The sequence below is a fragment of the Lactuca sativa genome, chromosome 4 (genome assembly GCF_002870075.4).
Source record: "Lactuca sativa cultivar Salinas chromosome 4, Lsat_Salinas_v11, whole genome shotgun sequence".
In the NCBI taxonomy this organism is placed as follows: Eukaryota; Viridiplantae; Streptophyta; class Magnoliopsida; order Asterales; family Asteraceae; genus Lactuca; species Lactuca sativa.
Window position 1 is genome coordinate 235348962 of NC_056626.2, and position 19791 is coordinate 235368752.

A 19791-nucleotide genomic window follows, 5' to 3' on the forward strand; every position below is an offset into this window, starting at 1 on the left:
CTGCGGCTCAACGCATCGGCTACCACATTAGCCTTGCTTGGGTGGTACAGGATCTCACAATCATAATCCTTGACCACATCCAACCACCTCCTCTGACGCATATTTAGGTTGGGCTGATCCATCAAGTACTTCAAACTCTTATGGTCCGTGTATATCGTACAACGAACCCCATACAAGTAGTGACGCCAAATCTTGAGGGCGAACACTACTGCCTCGATGAGGCTTTAGCTGCCTCGATGCATATGCTATCACATGCCCTCTCTGCATCAGCACCGCACCCAGCCCCAAAATCGATGCATCACAATATACTACAAAATTCTCCATCCCTTCCGGGAGAGCTAATACCGGGGCTTCGCACAACCTTTGGTGAAGTGTCTCAAAGGAGGTCTGCTGCTCGGGACCCCATGAGAATGCAACACCCTTTCCGGTCAATCTGGTGAGTGGCACTGCGATCTTGGAGAAATCCTTGATAAATCTTCGGTAATACCCTGCCAACCCAAGGAAGCTCCTGATCTCGGAGGGTGACTTCGGCACCTCCCAACTCATCACCGCCTCAACCTTGGCCGGATCGACCAATATCCCTTCCTGATTAACAAGATGTCCTAGGAACTGGACCTCCCGCAACCAAAAATCACACTTGGAGAACTTTGCATAAAGCTTCTCCGATCTCAAAACCCCAAGGACCTCCCTCAAATGCTCTTCATGCTGCCCTCTAGATCTCGAATATACCAGAATATCATCGATAAATACAATCACCGACCGATCCAACATCGGCCTGCATACCCTGTTCATGAGATCCATGAACACAGCCGGGGCATTGGTGAGCCCAAATAGCATCACCACAAACTCATAATGCCCATATCGCGTCCTGAACACTGTCTTCTGGACATCCTCATCCCGCACTCTCACCTGATGATATCCCGACCTCAAATCGATCTTGGAGAACCAAGATGCTCCCTGCAACTGATCGAATAAATCGTCGATCCTCGGTAATGGGTAACGGTTCTTGACCGTCAACGTGTTCAACTCCCGGTAATCAATGCACATCCGGTGTGAACCATCCTTCTTCTTGACGAACAGGATAGGCGCTCCCCACGGTGAGCTGCTCGGCCGAATAAACCCCTTCCCCAGCAGCTCCTGAAGCTTCGAGGATAACTCTTGCATCTCTGGAGGTGCAAGCCGATAAGGCACCTTAGCGATAGGCGCGACCCCCGGAACCAAATCAATACTGAACTCCACTTGCCTCACGGGAGGCACACCCGGTATCTCCTTGGGAAAAATATCTGGAAACTCACGCACCACCGGAACCTCCTCCACAGAACTCGGTCTCTCGGAAGCCATCCGCGTATCCATCACATACGCCACAAAACCCTTATAGCCCTGCTGTAGACACTGCCTCGCCCTAGCGGCCGAACAAAAAGCTAATCCTGAACGTGTGCCATCACCGTACACTGAAAGAACTCCCCCACTAGGGTCTCGTACGGTCACCAGCTGACACTCGCAGTCGATAACCGCGCCGAATCGGCTCAACCAGTCCATGCCCACAATGACACAGACATCACCCATCACAATAGGAATCTGATCAATCGGAAACTCAACCCCAAAAATCTCTAACACACATCCCCGGAGAACCTCCGTGACACAAATCACTCTATCGCCGGCTATGGAAACTCTCAGAGGCCGATTCAATGCCTTACGACTAACACTGATATGCTGACTAAAGGCCAAAGATACAAAAGACCGACTCGCACCCGAGTCAAATAACACTAAAGCAGGCATAGAGTTCACAAGGAAGGTACCTACGCATAACATAATATAAGCATAATATCTCAACATCAAAATAAATATATGAAAGAACACATACCAGCCACGACATCGGGCGCTGCATGGACCTCCTCCGCGGTCAGCTGAAAGGCTCTCCCTCGTGCCCTTGGTGCCTCGACCTTCACTGGCCGACTCTTTGTAGCTCTGATGGCGGCAGGGACAGATCCCTGAGGTGCTCCCTGAGATGATCCTCGCAACTGCGGACACTCCGCCTTCCGGTGTCCGGTCTGGTTGCAGTGAAAACACACTGCAAACCCCTTGGGGCAATCCTTGGCCATATGCCCCTCCTTGCCACACTTGTAGCAAAATCCCGCTCTGCAGACTCCGTCATGACCCTTGCCACACTTCCCACAAGTGCGGCCCTTCTGGCTCCCTAGTTTGGGATCAGCGGGCTTGGCCCGCTTGGCTGCCGGCTGAGACTGTGCTGGTCGCCGATCCCTCCCCTGAGACTCCGCCTCCTCTCTGGCCTGAGTCTCAACCTCAATCTCCCTCTTCCGGGCATTTGCTTGAAGCTCGGCAAATGTTCGGTACGAGGAGTTCTCCACGAACTCCCGAAATTCCCGCCTCAAGATACTCAGATAGCGGCTCATACGTGCCTGCTCCGTAGACACGTGCTCAGGGTAGAACATCGCCCTCTCGTGGAACACCCTGGTAATCACCGTAACCGACTCAGTACCCTGCTTGAGGGTCAGAAACTCCTGGGCCAAACGCTCCCTCTACACATGGGGAACGTACTCATCTCGGAACATGGCAGTGAACCTCTCCCAGGTCACCACCGAAAGCTCAGCAGATGTATAATACGCCATCACAAACTTCCACCAGTCCTTCGCTCCCAAGCGAAGTTGGTTCAGCGCGAGCTGAACCTTCAGATGCTCAGGAGATGAGCAAGTGAAGAAGCACCCCTCTATATCAGATATCCACCTCATAGCTGCCACCGGATCTTGTGTCCCATCAAACTCTGGTGGTTTGGTGTTGCTGAACTCCCGAAACAGCAACGGATCACCACTCTGTGGCCTCGCAGCAGCAATTGTTGCGGTAGCCGCTGTAACAGCAGCCTCAGAAAGAGCGGCATAACGCTCGTCAAACGTCTCAATGAGTGTGGTCTTTATAGACCCAAACATCTCCGGAATCTCTGCCCTGATGGCCGCAGCCACCTCCTCCTGGATGATCCGGCGGATCTCTTCCTCACTGGTACCACTGCTCTCGGGCATCAAACGTGTCCTTACCATGATCTACCTCTGAAATACAACATACGATAAATTAGAATCCACACGAGCATACTCACACTCGTCAACTCTTTCCTCCGTGATTCTTGGTATTCCAAAGATTCTTACTTGGGCTGCACACCGCATCGGTGCTTTCAGTAGTACGGGCCCAATACTACTGTCTGCACCGCACCAGAATACACTCCAAGTCCTCCTCTTCGGATCCCAAGTCCCAAGTATTCTATCATGCGTAGACTACTGTCTAATAGATCTCTCATAAGCCCCTCGCTGCTACCTACTCACTCTCAAACATCTCATAGCAGCTCACCTCTCCTTAGGCTAAGGCATCACAATTCAGGCCACTCTAGTCCTAATAGCAATACCTAGCCTACTCTAGCATGCAGATACATCATATCAATATCAATATCACATAATATAAAGGTATTTTGGGAAATCACCGTTCGGGCGCTGACTGATCGTACACACATCTCTTGCTCTGCGTTTTTCAAAAATCTTTTAATCTTTTTGAAATTGTATCTCAAATCCTCAGTTTGAGTTCAAATACGCCCGAAGGTGTACTCGAATCCCTCAAACCAAGGCTCTGATACCAACTTGTAACACCGTGAATTATCAAAATAATTTTTCGCAAATATAAAAATATTTCTCATTCATTTTCATAAAACATTATGTTTAAAATTCCAATTCGTATCATACAAATCCCAAGATCACATAACTATATCAAAAATCCCCTGCGTGTGTACAGATCAAGTCGGCGCCTTCCCACGGTCATCGCTAGTACCTGAAACAACAACACTAACACTGTAAGCACAAAGCTTAGTGAGTTCCCCAAAATACCACATAAAACACATATTAGCCACTCGAGGCTATAACTCGGTGGGTCCGTGCACCCAAACTCTGTGAACCCTCAGGTTCTAACTCTGTAAACATGCACAGCATAAATCACATAGAAATGATGTAGTACAACACATAACATACATAGCATACAAATACTCTATCACATAACTCTGGTTACCTACTCAAGGTAAAGTATAGTGAGAAGACTCACCTCGCGTATCTCGGTATCTCACGAATCCTGGAAATCCCTCGTGCTCGATCCTCCGAGCTCTAATCCTCCTACAACATCATATGTCTCTAATTAACACTTTATATCTCTAAGGTTGACTATCCCTAAGAAGTCAACACAGGTCAACTCTGGTCAACGGTCAATGGTCAACGGTCAACTTTGAGTACTCCCCCTGACTCGACGAGTGCGCTAGGGCGACTCGGCGAGTCTGGACGTTTTAACCAACTCTCTAGGATTCCCTTCCTACACGTCGAGTACTCCCCCTGACTCGACGAGTTCCACCTGGAAGAATCGCGGGGCCACCCCGACTCAACTCGCCGAGTCTCAAGAACAACTCGGCGAGTCCCAGTTCGACTCAGTCCACCTGTCGACCCTCTCTAACTCACCCTGACTCACTGAGTCAACCTATGACTCTACTGGACCACTCACTGAGCGAACTCAAGGCAATCTTCAAACTACTCGCCGAGTCTGTTCATCGGACGCGGCGAGTCCATGCCATGCAACCACTCCAACTTGCTTCTAAGCTCAGATCTGCTCCAACAATTCATAGATCTGGCCTTTCTAGACTGATTCATCACGTACAGCCCCTAACTTGGTGTCCATAACACCCCCCATGGCTCATAAATAGCATTTTGACCTAAGGCATAAGGATTCCATTCTAAAGCCTCCATTGACTCCCAAAAAGCTTCGGCAAAGGGACACTCTGGACCTCCAAGGGTCTAGATCTATGGTTTAAATCGCTTAAGGGACCAAGGGAGCACTAGATCTAGCCACAAAAGGGTTCAATAAACCCTAAATCAAAATAAACATCAACATAGAAGAGGATAGCTCGAAGATATTACCACAATAGTGAAGCTCTGGACTCCAAACTCTCAGAAAATGGCTCCTCTTGCTTTCCCCTTAGCTGATTCTCCCTTTCCTTGCAAAATGACACCTCCAAGATCAATAATGGCCTCCTACTTTGCTCTAAACGCTCACACTCGATTAGGGTTTCACTCAAGGGACTGGTGAGCACAAATGACGGCCATAAGGCCCTTTAAATAGGTCCCAAACCCGAGAAATTAGGGTTTCATTAAACAGCGCAGACTCGCTGAGTCCATATCCTGGACTCGCCGAGTCCAGGCGCGAAGCCGCGACCAGATCCGCGATCCTACTCGGCGAGTCTGAGCTCCAACTCGCCGAGTCCCCTCTCAAAACACCAAAATCATAAACATAAAAGATACTTGGAAATTCGGGTTGTTACACTCCATTTTGTCATTGTTGAAGCAGATTCAATCGGAGGGAAATTCAACCAAGGAAAATCTCCTTGGGGTCCACTTGAGCTCTGCCCTTTTGAAAACATGGTCCCTGCAAAACAAAGAACACACAACCTAGTAAATATAGAAAAACATTAAAACATAATTCCTCTGGGTCCCCGACTGGACTCGTCGAGTCAGTGAATGACTCGGCGAGTCGTATGAACTGAGCGAGTCAGTTGACGGGTCGAGCAAAATTCGACCATAAAAACTCGAAATTTTTCCAAGGGTTTTGTCCATGGACGTTCCTAAGATGTATTAGAGCAAGAATAACCATCCAAAACAACACAACTAATACTAAATCAAAACCCTAAAAATTCACTAAACTTGAAAATCGGGTATTCTATGAAATTGACACCCTAAAACATTTAAAAATCATGGCTTTAACAAAATTATGGAAGAAATTAAGTACCTTTGTTGATAGAATTCGAGAATTTTGAAGAAAGAGTGAAGAACTTGATGAATGCTTGAGAGAGAGAAAGAAAGGGAGTGCACGTCGAGTAAGGGGGAATTTGATCTCATTAGGGTTAAAAACCCTAGTTTCACCAAATGTAAAAATTATTTTTAATTAATTTTTTCTTTAAATAAAAGCGACTCGTCGAGTCAGGGTCAGAATCGGCAAGTCTAGTCGCGAATTTAAACTCATCTGGAATCTGAAGACACTTGTCAAGTCAGGGTCAGACTCGGCGAGTCAACTACAAACAATTCAAAAATTAAATCATTTTGTCATTTATTCGTAAAAAATTTCATTCCACCCCACACTTAGCCCATACACACTCTCAAGCAGTCATATCTGATGATTTAGAAGACGAAAATAAAATCCTAAAAACGAAAATCAAACAAAACTAAAACGAAAAAGATAAAACAAAGCAAATTCTAATAACGGGGTGCCTCCCGCTAAGCGCTTCTTTTTAAGGAGTCGTTAGTTGGACTCCTTCCCATCTACGTTTCTTCATTTTCCTGCATCGGGAATGCATGCCTAATCTTTTTCGGTTTATACTTTGTCTTGTATGCGTGTATCTTCTTCTTGTAGGACCGTCTCAATTCTTCTCTCTTTTTCATTGTAGCATCACCTTCAGCTGCATGAATTTCCCTTTTCCTCACCTTCTTCTTCTTAACCCTATTCTCTTGTACCTTCTCTTTCACCCCTTCTTCTTTAAACTTCATTACTTCATAGTTGGTGAAAACTCGGGCTCGAGGTTTGGTAATATGTGACTCAATGAACGGGTCATCTGCATCATCTATCATAACCGCTGCAATTTCCTTTTCCCCAAAGCTTGCCTCCTCTTCAAGTGGAATGTCTTCATCTTCTTGCATTATTGTATCGAGGCATGCTACTTGAACGTGTTGAAAATCACCATATGCTTTAACAATTCCACCTTATGCCGCTTGATCTTCTAAATATTTATGGAAAATCTTCATGTCCAGAACATGCAAGGAGCTGGTAACAAGCGGATCAAAATCATCCAAGTTGCTCGGATTTTCGAATGGACTTGTCGAGTCTGCGAAAGCGACTCGGCAAGTCGGAGCGTATTCCTCACATCCCAATGTATTTCCTGAATTGGTTCCTTTCAGCAGCTTCTCTATCTCCTCCAAGTCTTTGTCAGCATCATCATTTCCTCCAGAAGATAGCAAAAACTTATTTGGATCTTCTTCTTGCAAGAGTGCAAGTTCTTTTTGTAGAATTTCATCATCCAAATCAATGATGGAAACTTCTTCTTCTCTTCCTTCTTCTTGCTTAATTTATGGTAGAGCTTTAAACACTACTGACTCATCTCCTACCCTCAATGTTAGTGTGGACTCGCATACATCTATCAATGCGCATGCGGTATTCAAAAATGATCTCCCCAAAATAATTGGAATTTCGGGGTCTTCTTCCATATCAAGTACTACAAAGTCCATGGGGAATATAAATTTATCAACCTTAATGAGGAGATCTTCACAAACACCTCTTGGACTAATAATCGTCTTATCCGCCAAATGGATCTTCATATTCACATGCCTTGGCTCTGGTAAATTCAGCTTCTTGAAGAAAGAAAAAGGCTTTAAGTTAATACTTGCACCCAAATTGGTCAACGCTTTAATAGCAAGTATATTTCCAAATTGACAAGGAATTGTGATGCTTCCCGGATCACCCTTCTTTTCTGGTAGCTCACTCAATACTATCTCCACGACTTCAACCAAATCTTTTCTAGCAGCAAAGAGACCCTTTAGCAAGTTCAAGTATTTGGGTGTTTGAAGCATTGTTTCCACAAATGGGACGTTGACTTGAAAGGCTTTGATATGTTCCATAAAAGCTCTATATGCTTTAACCTTGTCATCAGGTAGGGCTCTGATTGGGAATGGAAAAGGAGGGTTGTAACGCTTTAAGGAAATAGCAGATTTGTCATCAGGGCATGGACTCGTCGAGTCCATTAGAGGGACTCGGCGAGTCTGGTCGGGTTTAGTTGAACTCGACTCTTTTGTCTTTTCTGCATGCCCCTTGGAGACCTTCTATGCAGGGGTGAAAATTTCTATGCACTCACATTCTCCATCCTCGGATGATTCTCAGTTTTACTTGAAAGTTCACCCGGTCTTCTATCGTTCACTTGATGTGCAAGTTGTCCTATCTGTTTCTCAATGTTGAGAATGGATGCTTGCTGATTCCTAAGTATAGTTCTAGTCTCTTGTATTGCAACATCATGATCATTGTGTCTTTTTTTGTCACACCCCCAAACCTGAACGGCGAAAACGTTCGGGGGCAGATGATTTCATGTGGTAACGTAACAAATGAATGCATAGTAAAGAAAGCAATACAACCATCATATATATAATTGAAAGTTTACATTTGTCAAAAGTTACATGTTCAAAACCAATTACAATATGATGTCAAAATATGAGATTAAACTGGCGCCACAGCATCCCTTCATCAAAAGCATAATGATACCTGTAGTTACTAAATCCCTGGGACATACTAGTAATTTTGAAAGAGTAGATCAGCATTTAAGCTGGTGAGTTTCATAAGTATTTAAATGACAATGTTTGTATGAAATGAAATGTTTTGTCCTTGTTTGTTTGTGTTTAGAAAATCCTATATTTTCTACTAGTATAAAAGTAGTCTTCCTTCAAGACCAAAGTTTGTTTCCAAAAATGTATGTAAGTGTAAAAATAACCAATATGTTTGAAAACGTCGTAAATCAATGTATTTTTAATACCTCGTGTGAGTTTTATAACCATACTATTGACATGGAATGCCTATACACAATGTTCTTCAGACGTTGGAATGTTATGACGTTTGTCACCCCAAATGGTGGACTGTAGCTAACAGTCAAGGCGCGGGTTGTCAAGCCCGTATAGATCTATACACAAACACCATGCTCCCCCTCCAAGGGATTCTGGTATATAATACAGGACTTGAAATGTGTACTCGAACGTACGTGAAGTTAATGTCTCACAAAACCGTAGTATAAAAACAGATTTACGTGTTAAAATGTTCGTTTGCTCTTGTATATGAAAGTGATTTCTTAAAAATCGTGTTTCTAGTATGTAAAAGTTAGCAATATCCTCATAAAACTATACCTATTATAATTTTCTAAAAGTGTGCCTCGTTTGTTTTAGAATATCTAGAAAAGGAATCACTTGTTATGAAAGCATAGATTTTTGTAGAGCATAAGATAGACACATATACATTAAATCTAGGAAAAATGTTTAGTTTATACATGCATTACAACAATTTATAGTTTTAAAGATAGAATGCTATTGTAATATATTTTGTACACGGGAGTTCCCTATAAAGTTTATAAATCACATATGATTCTACTTAATAAAGGTGTATAATAATCTTTATATATAACACCCGATAGTAGTCGTGTGTTTTACCTGTATTTTCCCCCCTTAGAAAGCATATAAAAGCATTTAGAATATGTAAAAAGGGTTAATTAAGGGGTATGAACTCACTTGAAAGTTTGAAGATAGCGAGATGGAAAACCGGGCAGAGTTTCGTCTCGGGAAACGGATTTTTCTCGGGATCCTCGGGAATCTCGGGAGTAAAATCGACCTTCGGGACTTGAGCAAAATGACCAGGGCTTCGGGGTAGTGCGGGCACGGAAATCAAGGCAATATCGTGAGAGAAATAAGAGAAATGGGGTGAATTTCCCGGAACCTTCGCATCTATATTTATAGGGGGTCTGAGAAGCCTCGGTACGCGGGGCGTATGCTCGTACGCGAGGCGTACTCGTGCGTCACCCGTGACCGAGTCCTCGACTGCCTAGCTTCGGATGGGACGGGTCGAGTAGGCTCGCATAGGGGCGACGTGGACGGACCGAGACCAAGGCCTTCACGTACGCGGGGCGTATGGGGTTACGCGACGCGTAACTCGGATGAGGACGCTGACTCCTCCTTCGGATATTACCGGATTTTTTATTTAAATTTATATATAATTTATTTAATAAATTTCAAAAAATCATATCTTCTTCATACCAACTCCGTTTTCGATGGTCTTTATATCCACGCGTAGGTGAGACTACGCTCTACAACTTTCGTTTAGACTTCGTCGGCAAATTCCGAAATTATTTTTATTATTTATTTATTAAAATGACGTGATTAAGGAAATTCTTTAAAAATTCATAACTTCTTTATCTGACGTCGGTTTTTGCCAGAATTTTTACCGCTGAAATACCATTGTCGAGACCTTCGATTCTCGTTTAGGTCATTCCGGCCAAAAGTCGTTCGATCTTCAATTCGAGTTTTTAGCTGTCTGTTGCTGAGCTGAACTTGGAAAAATCTTAACTTCGGTATACGAAGCCGGATTTGGGCATTCTTTTTACGTACGATCTTGGTTTAATGGTATTAAACATAGTAGGTAGTTAAATAGAAACTTTTTGGACATTTTATTCTCAGAGTTAATTTCTTTAACTCAAAAGTGGTTACAATACTTGACCTATTAGGCCATTACAAAGAGTTGAAATATCGGGTTGTCACATCATCCCCCCGTTAGAGGGAATTTCGTCCCGAAATTTAAAGTAGTAAAGATACTAGTGAACATGAAAGAGATGAGGGTACTTTTGTTTCATCTGATCTTCGCGTTCCCATGTGAATTCAGGTCCCCGCTTGGCGTTCCAGCGAACCTTCACGATGGGTATGTGACTTTGTTTTGTTTGTTTGACCTCTCGGTCCATGTTTTCTACTGGTTCTTCCACAAAGTTGTGGCTCTTGTTGATCTCGATCTCGTCGAGTGAAATAACAAGAGTCTCATTGGACAGACACTTTTTCAAGTTTGAGACGTGGAAGGTTGGATGTATGTTACTAAGCTCACGCGGTAGGTTAAGCTTGTAAGCCACAGGGCCGATTCTGGCAAGAATCTCGAAAGGCCCTATGTATCTTGGATTTAGTTTCCCACGCTTTCCAAAGCGTATTAAACCCTTCCACGGTGAGACCTTTAATAAAACGTGGTCTCGTACATGGAATTCCAAAGGTTTCCTCCTTTGGTCAGCGTAGCTTTTCTGTCAGTCTCTAGAGGCTTTCAATCGTTCACGAATCTAAACGATCTTCTCTGTCATTTCTCGTACGATTTCCGGACCGGTGAGAGTGCTTTCAGGAACTCTTCCTTTAGCTAACTGGGTATCGCCAAATTCAGTCTAGCACAGAGGGGATCTGCACTTCCGACCATAAAGGGCTTCAAACGGAGCAGCCTTTATACTTGTATGATAACTATTGTTGTATGAAAATTCGACAAGGGGTAAATGGATATCCCATGCCTTTCCAAAGTCAATCACACAGGCTCTCAACATATCTTCTAAAGTTTGTATCGTTCTCTCACTTTGCCCGTCTGTTTGTGGGTGGTAGGCTGTACTCATGTCTAGCCTAGTCCCAGGGAACTTTGTAGTGACTGCCAGAATCTTGAAGTGAATCTACTATCTCGATCGGAGATAATGGATATCGGAACACCATGCAGTCGCACTACTTCCCTTTAGTAAGTTCTTGTAAGCTTTTCCATTTTGTCAGTCTCCTTAATGGGTAGGAAATGCGTGGATTTGGTCAATCTGTCGACGATGACCCATATGGTATCGAGTCCACCCGTCGTCTTGGGTAACTTGGTTATGAAGTCCATTGTAATCCGTTCCCATTTCCATTCTCGTATCTCTGGTTGTTTTAGTAATCCTGACGGTTTTTGATACTCGACCTTAACTTTAGTGCAAGTAAGGCATTTACTTACGAAGGTAGCAATTTCTACTTTCATGTTAGGCCACCAGTACAATTTCTTAAGATCCAGATACATCTTATCTGAACCCGGGTGAACGAAATACCTCATGTTGTGTGCTTCAGTCATGACTACGTCTCTGAACCCGCCATGTTTCGGCGTCCAGATTCGGTCCATGATATAATATGCTCCGCCACCCTTGACTCTTAGATTCTTTTCCATTCCTCGCAGGGATTCACCCGCCACATTTTCAGGTCGCAAAGCTTCCATTTGTGCCTCTTTAATTTGTGTGGATAAGTGGGAATGGATAGTCATAGTCAGAGATCTAACCCTCCGACCAGTGTATTCCTTTCCACTGAGGGCGTCAGCTACCATGTTGCCCTTGCCAGGATGATAACGAATTTTGCATTCGTAGTCATTTAGTAACTCAACCCATCGTCGCTGTCGCATGTTGAGTTCCTTCTGATAGAAAATGTGTTGAAGGCTCTTGTGATCGGTGAAAATAGTACTCTTTGTTCCGTATAAGTATTGTCTCCAGATCTTCAGAGAAAATACCACTGCTCCTAACTCAAGATCGTGTGTCGTATAGTTCACTTCGTGTGTCTTAAGCTGTCGGGAGGCATAAGCAATAACCTTTCCTCTCTGCATAAGAACACAACCAAGTCCTTGATTTGACGCATCGCAATACACTACAAAGTCTTCTATCCCTTCGGGGAGGGATAGTATCGGTGCGGTGCACAAGGCCTGTTTTAGTGTTTGGAACGCCTTTTCTTGTTTCGCTTCCCAATCAAAGGCTACGCCTTTCTGGGTTAAGGTAGTAAGAGGTTTTGCAATGCTAGAGAAGTTCTTTATGAATCTGCGATAGTAGCCAGCGAGACCTACAAATTGACGAATTTCTGTAGGTGTCTTTGGTGCCGACCAGTTCTCGATGGCCTTGATTTTGGAGGGGTCCACGTGTATCCCTTTCTCGCTAACAACGTGGCCCAAAAATTCGACTCATCGAATCCAAAATTCGCATTTAGAGAACTTCACATAGAGTTTCTCCAATCGTAGTGTTTCTAAGACTTTTCGTAGGTGCTGACTATGTTCATCCTTACTTCGGGAGTAGATAAGTATATCATCGATAAAGACGATGATGAACTGATCCAAGTAGGGACGACATACCCTATTCATTAGGTCCATAAATACTGCTGGTGCGTTGGTTAATCCAAATGGCATTACTACAAATTCGTAGTGTCCATAACGAGTTCGGAAAGCTGTCTTGGGAATATCCCCCTCAAGTACCCGTAATTGGTGATATCCGGATCGTAGATCTATCTTTGAGAAGTAGTTTGCTCCTTGTATTTGATCGAATAGGTCGTCAATACGGGGTAGAGGATAATGGTTCTTGACAGTAAGTTTGTTCAGCTCTCTGTAGTCGATGCACATACAGAACGATCCATCTTTCTTCTTTACGAACAAGACCGGTGCTCCTCAAGGTGAGAAACTTGGTCTTATGAATCCTTTTTGAAGGAGTTCATTAAGTTGACTGGAAAGTTCTTGCATCTCTGCTGGTGCTAGATGATAAGGCGATTTCGCTACTGTGGTAGCCCCTGGAACTAAGTCGATTGTGAATTCGACTTGGCGTTGTGGTGGTAATCCTGGTAGTTCTTCTGGAAAGATATCGGGAAAGTCGCGTACTTCTGGAATGTTCTTGATGTCCTTCAGTTCCTGACTTGTATCGACGATGTGTGCTAAGAATGCTCGACAATCCTTCCGTAAACACTTCCGAGCTTGGATGCATGAAATGATACGAAGGTTTGTACTTGATTTGTCGCCGTAAATCACTAATGTTTTGTTGTTAGGGAGATTAAGACGGACTGCTTTTTCAAAACACATGATGTCGGCGCGAAGAAGACATAACCAATCCATGCCGACTATGACGTCGAAACTTTTAATTGGGACCGGCATGAGATCGATTGGGAAAGAATGACCGTCTAAAGTTAACGTACAGTCCTTGTATATGCAGTTAGTGTTTTCGATTTTTCCATTGGCCATCTCTACAGTGAATGATTTTTCTAACTTGCTAGGTTTAGGTTTAAGTAAGTGAATATAGTTATGACTCACGAAGCTTCTCTCCGCTCCACTATCGAATAATATGCATGCATATGAATTATCGAGAAGGAATGTACCAGCAACTACAGTTGGGTCAGCTACAGCTTCTTCGTGGCCTATAGCCAAAACTCGTCCCACACCGCCGGTGCCTGCTGCCTTAGGGCAGTTCCTCTTGTAGTGGCCCACCTCGCCACAACCGTAGCAAGTCTGGCCTACACCCACACTGGGAACTTGAGTGATCGGCTTTGCGGGATCCTTGCAGAAACGGGTTGTATGTCCCTTTCTGTTGCAGTTGGTGCACTGCATTTCCCGACAAGGTCCATGGTGGTGGTAAGTGCATTTGGTGCACTTTGGAAGGTTACCTACATAAGGCTTTGCTGGGTAGGTATTTGTAGGAGCTGTAGTAGGTACAGTGGCAGCATTCACTGAAACCAGTTGTTTCTTTCCGGATTCTTGGGAAGACCAATCCTTCCCTTTATTCCATACTCTCTTCCTATTGTTGTTGTTGTTGTTGTTGTTGTTGTTGTTGTTGTTTCCTTTCTGTGGTTCTGGTGCAGAAACGGTTGAGTTCTGATGACCTCCATAGTCAATCAGAGATTGTTCGAGTTCCTTAGCACTTTCAAAGGTGTGAGGTTTGGAAGCTAACACGCTTGACCGTATTTGAGGCGTCAGTCCCCATATGTACCTCTATATTTTCTTTCTCTTAGGAGCAATCATATCTGGGCAAAGGATTGCCAGATCGCAGAATCTGTTGGTATAAGTTGCGATGTCGGTACCAACCATTCCGAGAGTCCAGAGTTCGTGTTCGAGCTTTTGAATCTCTCCCTGTGGGCAGTATTCTCTCATCATCATGGCTTTGAGGCTTTCCCAGCTTATGGAGTTTGCCACTATTAGGGTAAGTACTTTAACGTGGCCATTCCACCAAGCTAAAGCTCTATCAATGAGTGTGAAGGTTGCAAACTTGACTTTATTGTGCTCGGGGCTGGAGCAGATTTCAAAGACTGATTCTGTCCTTTCAATCCACTGCCTCAGAGGCATCACACCACCAGTTCCATAAAACATCCGGGGTTTGGCATTAGTAAAGTCCTTATAGGTGCATGCTCGGGGTTGCCCATGACTCTCGCCATGGTTGGATAGGTGCGTGCCAGCTCTCGAGCCATTAGTACTCGAGTTATTGAGTTGTGACATGGCAGCTGCTACCGCTGCAGTGACTGCTGCTTGGAACATGACAGCATCAAATTGAGGAGGTGGAGGTGGTGGTGGTATAGGTGCTTCCCCACCGTTGTTTCGTCTCGGATTCCTACGCGGAGGCATCCTTCAACTATAGGTTGAAAAGGTAAAGATAAGAATTCCATAGAATAGAAAATGTATGTGTCTCATGAACTAAATTGCTATAGTTCAACAACAGATGATAGTATGAGTCTTAAAATAGAAGAATGAAAGTTATTTGTAAGACTGAAAGTATGAAACAAGTATTTGGTTTCTCGATGACTTTTCAAGGTTTGAACGAAATACTCAACGTAGCAATAATAGTGTCACTTATATTAATATAAAAGTTGATACAACGATCATGAAATTTTGACCCCTATAAGGGTCTCCGATTACAAAGTTCGAGAATTTTAAAGACTTTTAGCCGAGGTCCTAAGTTATAACAAAATTTGAGTCTTTGACAAGCACTACTTGCGACGTAGGTTGCGCTTGGAGCTTGACTCCGCATCTGATTGCTTTGACTCCATTAGACGCCTATCAAAAGCGGCTTGTTGTTCCCTCAATTCAGCGAGGGCTACAATCATTTGCGCTTGGAATGCCTCGGTTTGGAGTTGCGCATTGTCTTGTATTTTTGTCCAGCCTACGGATGTCGGAAGTGTGAACCTGTACTTCCACGTTGACATCCCGGAGCCGGCTAGCTTGAACTCCGGATTGGTAAGACTGATTGGCTAGCTTACCCACCATTACTGGGAGTGCCCGATCAGCCGAACCTCCGCCGCGGACATCATAGAAGTCCCGGCACATGTCGTAGGAGGGCGTAGGTTTTGTTGTTGGCTCCAATGGTGGAGGTGACTTCCCCAGACGGGATTCGGTCCTTGAAAGTTTCTTACGAAGACGGGAGGTTATGCGGGGGGTGGATTGATCACTTCCGGCTCTGAGTCGGTACCGGAGTCATCATCCACTTCTATGGGTTCCTCGTCCTCTTCGGGATCATCTTCGACCCATCCTCCATTGCCTTGGTTGGGAAAGTAGGGGTCGTCGGGGTGGTGAAATCCAGCCATTTGACTGTACGAGAAATAGGGTTATAAGAATTGAATAAGGTTGACACATGTAAGTATTAAATATGTAAGTTAAACTAGTTTATGTAGCAAATACTCCTATAGTATTTAAATTCTTATGTTTGATTCTCGCGATGTTTTTGGTGAGTTTGTTTTCTCAGAGAGTATTCGTCCCAAATATAGTTGATCACGCTATATTTGTCCCAAATCCGATTACATATATCGAGTCTTAATCGTAGTGTCAACTTGTCTAAATACTTGTTGTATAGTTAGATATCATGAAAAATAATTTGTTGTATGCATGTATTTGTACTTAAATGAACTACAATTTAAGTTAAACGTAACGCTGCTCAAGCGTGAAAAGAAAATTGTTTTCTCAGAGAGTATTCGTCCCTTAAGCATTTATATTTTGTATATCTTATGTGGTTCGATATACTTAGTTCACTATAAACATTGCTTTGATACCAATCTGTCACACCCCCAAACCTGAACGGTGGAAACGTTCGGGGGCGGATGACTTCATGTGGTAACGTAACAAATGAATACATAGTAAAGAAAGCAATACAACCATCATATATATAATTGAAAGTTTACATTTGTCAAAAGTTACATGTTCAAAACCAATTACAATATGATGTCAAAATATGAGATTAAACTGGCGCCGCAGCATCCCTTCATCAAAAGCATAATGATACCTGTAGTTACTAAATCCCTGGGACATACAAGTAATTTTGAAAGAGTAGATTAGCATTTAAGCTGGTGAGTTTCATAAGTATTTAAATGAAAATGTTTGTATAAAATGAAATGTTTGTCCTTGTTTGTTTGTGTTTAGAAAATCCTATATTTTCTACTAGTATAAAAGTAGTCTTACTTCAAGACCAAAGTTTGTTTCCAAAAATGTATCTAAGTGTAAAAATAACCAATATGTTTGAAAACCTCGTAAATCAATGTATTTTTAATACCTCGTGTGAGTTTTATAACCATACAATACTTGGAATGCCTATACACAACGTTCTTCAGGCGTTGGAATGTTATGACGTTTGTCACCCCAAATGGTGGACTGTAGCTAACAGTCAAGGCGCGGGTTGTCAAGCCCGTATAGATCTATACACAAACACCATGCTCCCCCTCCAAGGGATTCTGGTATATAATACAGGACTTGAAATGTGTACTCGAACATACGTGAAGTTAATGTCTCACAAAACCGTAGTATAAAAACAGATTTACGTGTTAAAATGTTCGTTTGCTCTTGTATATGAAAGTGATTTCTTAAAAATCGTGTTTCTAGTATGTAAAAGTTAGCAATATCCTCATAAAACTATACCTATTATAATTTTCTAAAAGTGTGCCTCGTTTGTTTTAGAATATCTAGAAAAGGAATCACTTGTTATGAAAGCATAGATTTTTGTAGAGCATAAGATAGACACATATACATTAAATCTAGGAAAAATGTTTAGTTTATACATGCATTACAACAATTTATAGTTTTAAAGATAGAATGCTATTGTAATATATTTTGTACATGGGAGTTCCGTATAAAGTTTATAAATCACATATGATTCTACTTAATAAAGGTGTATAATAATCTTTATATATAACACCCGATAGTAGTCGTGTGTTTTACCTGTATTTTCCCCCCCTTAGAAAGCATATAAAAGCATTTAGAATATTAAAAAAGGGTTAATTAAGGGGTATGAACTCACTTGAAAGTTTGAAGATAGCGAGATGGAAAACCGGGCAGAGTTTCGTCTTGGGAAACGGATTTTTCACGGGATCCTCGGGAATCTCGGGAGTAAAATCGACCTTCGGGACTTGAGCAAAATGACCAGGGCTTCGGGGTAGTGCGGGCACAGAAATCGAGGCAATATCGTGAGAGAAATGAGAGAAATGGGGTGAATTTCCCGGAACCCTCGCATCTCTATTTATAGGGGGTCTGAGAAGCCTCGGTACGCGGGGCCTACGCTCGTACGCAAGGCGTACTCGTGCGTCACCCGTGACCAAGTCCTCGACTGCCTCGCTTCGGATGGGACGGGTCGGGTAGACTCGCATAGGGGCGACGTGGACGGACCGAGACCAAGGCCTTCGCGTACGCGGGGCGTACGGGGTTACGCGACGCGTAACTCGGATGAGGACGCTGACTCCTCCTTCGGATATTACCGGATTTTTTATTTAAATTTATATATAATTTATTTAATAAACTTCAAAAAATCATATCTTCTTCATACGAACTCCGTTTTCGATGGTCTTTATATCCACGCGTAGGTGAGACTACTTCTACAACTTTCGTTTAGACTCCGTCGGCAAATTCCGAAATTATTTTTATTATTTATTTATTAAAATGACGTGATTAAGGAAATTCTTTAAAAATTCATAACTTCTTTATCTAACGTCGGTTTTTTCCAGACTTTTTACCGCTGAGATACCATTGTCGAGACCTTCGATTCTCGTTTATTTCATTCCGGCCAAAAGTCGTTCGATCTTCGATTCGAGTTTTTAGCTGTCTGTTGCTAAGCTGAACTTGGAAAAATCTTAACTTCAGTATACGAAGCCGGATTTGGGCATTCTTTTTACGTACGATCTCGGTTTAATGATATTAAACATAGTAGGTAGTTAAATAGAAACTTTTTGGACATTTTATTATCAGAGTTAATTTCTTTAACTCAAAAGTGGTTACAATACTTGACCTATTAGGCCATTACAAAGAGTTGAAATATCCGGTTGTCTCATTTTTCGGACACGGCTATGAATCTTGTGAACATATCTTCTAAGTCGGATCTATTTTCCACAACTGGTTCTTCCTTTTGATAGAAACCCGTCTCTTTCTGCTTGTACTTTTCCTCATTTTCCTTTTTATACTCTTCATACGGGAGCCATTCCTTCTTTGGTTTCTGCCAATTCTCATCGTATCTGTTGCCGCTTGAGTAGAACACTTGCGCCTTCTTGTTTCCATTTTCATCCAAGTCACAATCCTTCGTGAGACGACGTCATCTACAGTTCTCGCATCCAACTCGAATAGCATGGATTGTTTGATCCATTTTTGTCATCCTTCTATCTAAACTATCGAGCTTAGCCATCATTGCCGCCATGCCATCATTGGCCGAGTTCACTACCCCCTGACTTACTTCATTTATTGGGTTGTGGTATTCTCTAGAATGTTTAGAGAATTATTCAATTAATTCCTTGATTATCGGGGGTGCCTTCTTTATAAGCGTGCCTTGCGAGTCGAGCAATGGCCTTATGGTAACATTGACTCCATCATAGAAGATGGAGACTTCTTGTTGGCTATTAAGATCATGGTGCGGGCAATTTTTGAGAAGACCTTTGTACCTCTCCCACGCCTCATAAAGGGACTCTCCGGGTTGTTGCTCGAAATTGGCAATGGCTTTCTTCAACTTGGCTATTTTAGAAGGCGGGCAAAAATGGTCTATCAACTCTTCTTTCATCTTAGCCCATGTGGTGACCGACCCGGGGGGGAGTGACTTGAGCCAATCCTTTGCAGCACCCTTGAATGTGACTGGAAGCATACGAAGTAGCTGGGTCTCTCGTGGCACATTTGGTACATTGAAGTAGTCAACCACATCATTTACTTCATCTAAGTGCTTGTAAGCATCTTCGTGGTCTTTTCCATAGAAGGGAATCTCCTTGAGTTGAGCGAGGATATGACCCTTAAGCTCAAAAGTAGAACTTGCGGGAATTGCGAGCTGCACAAGTCCCAGGCCAGTGTCATCGCGCATCCTCTTCTTCCATTCCCCCATGGGGACTTCATCGATATTAGCCATAGTAATAGCTAAATCGTCCTCAAAATCGGATTTGTGCTCGTATGTAGGTTTTTCTTCTTCCTCGG

The 19791-nt window shown here is 43.2% G+C and overlaps 1 non-coding gene across 1 annotated transcript; it reads left to right on the plus strand.

The window, feature by feature from the left end:
• The first annotated feature begins 19235 nt into the window (after nt 1-19235).
• Nucleotides 19236-19342, plus strand: LOC111897686 (small nucleolar RNA R71). Its single transcript, XR_002852361.1, has one exon. It is a non-coding gene; the product is annotated as a small nucleolar RNA R71 (small nucleolar RNA).
• The last annotated feature ends 449 nt before the right edge of the window (nt 19343-19791 follow it).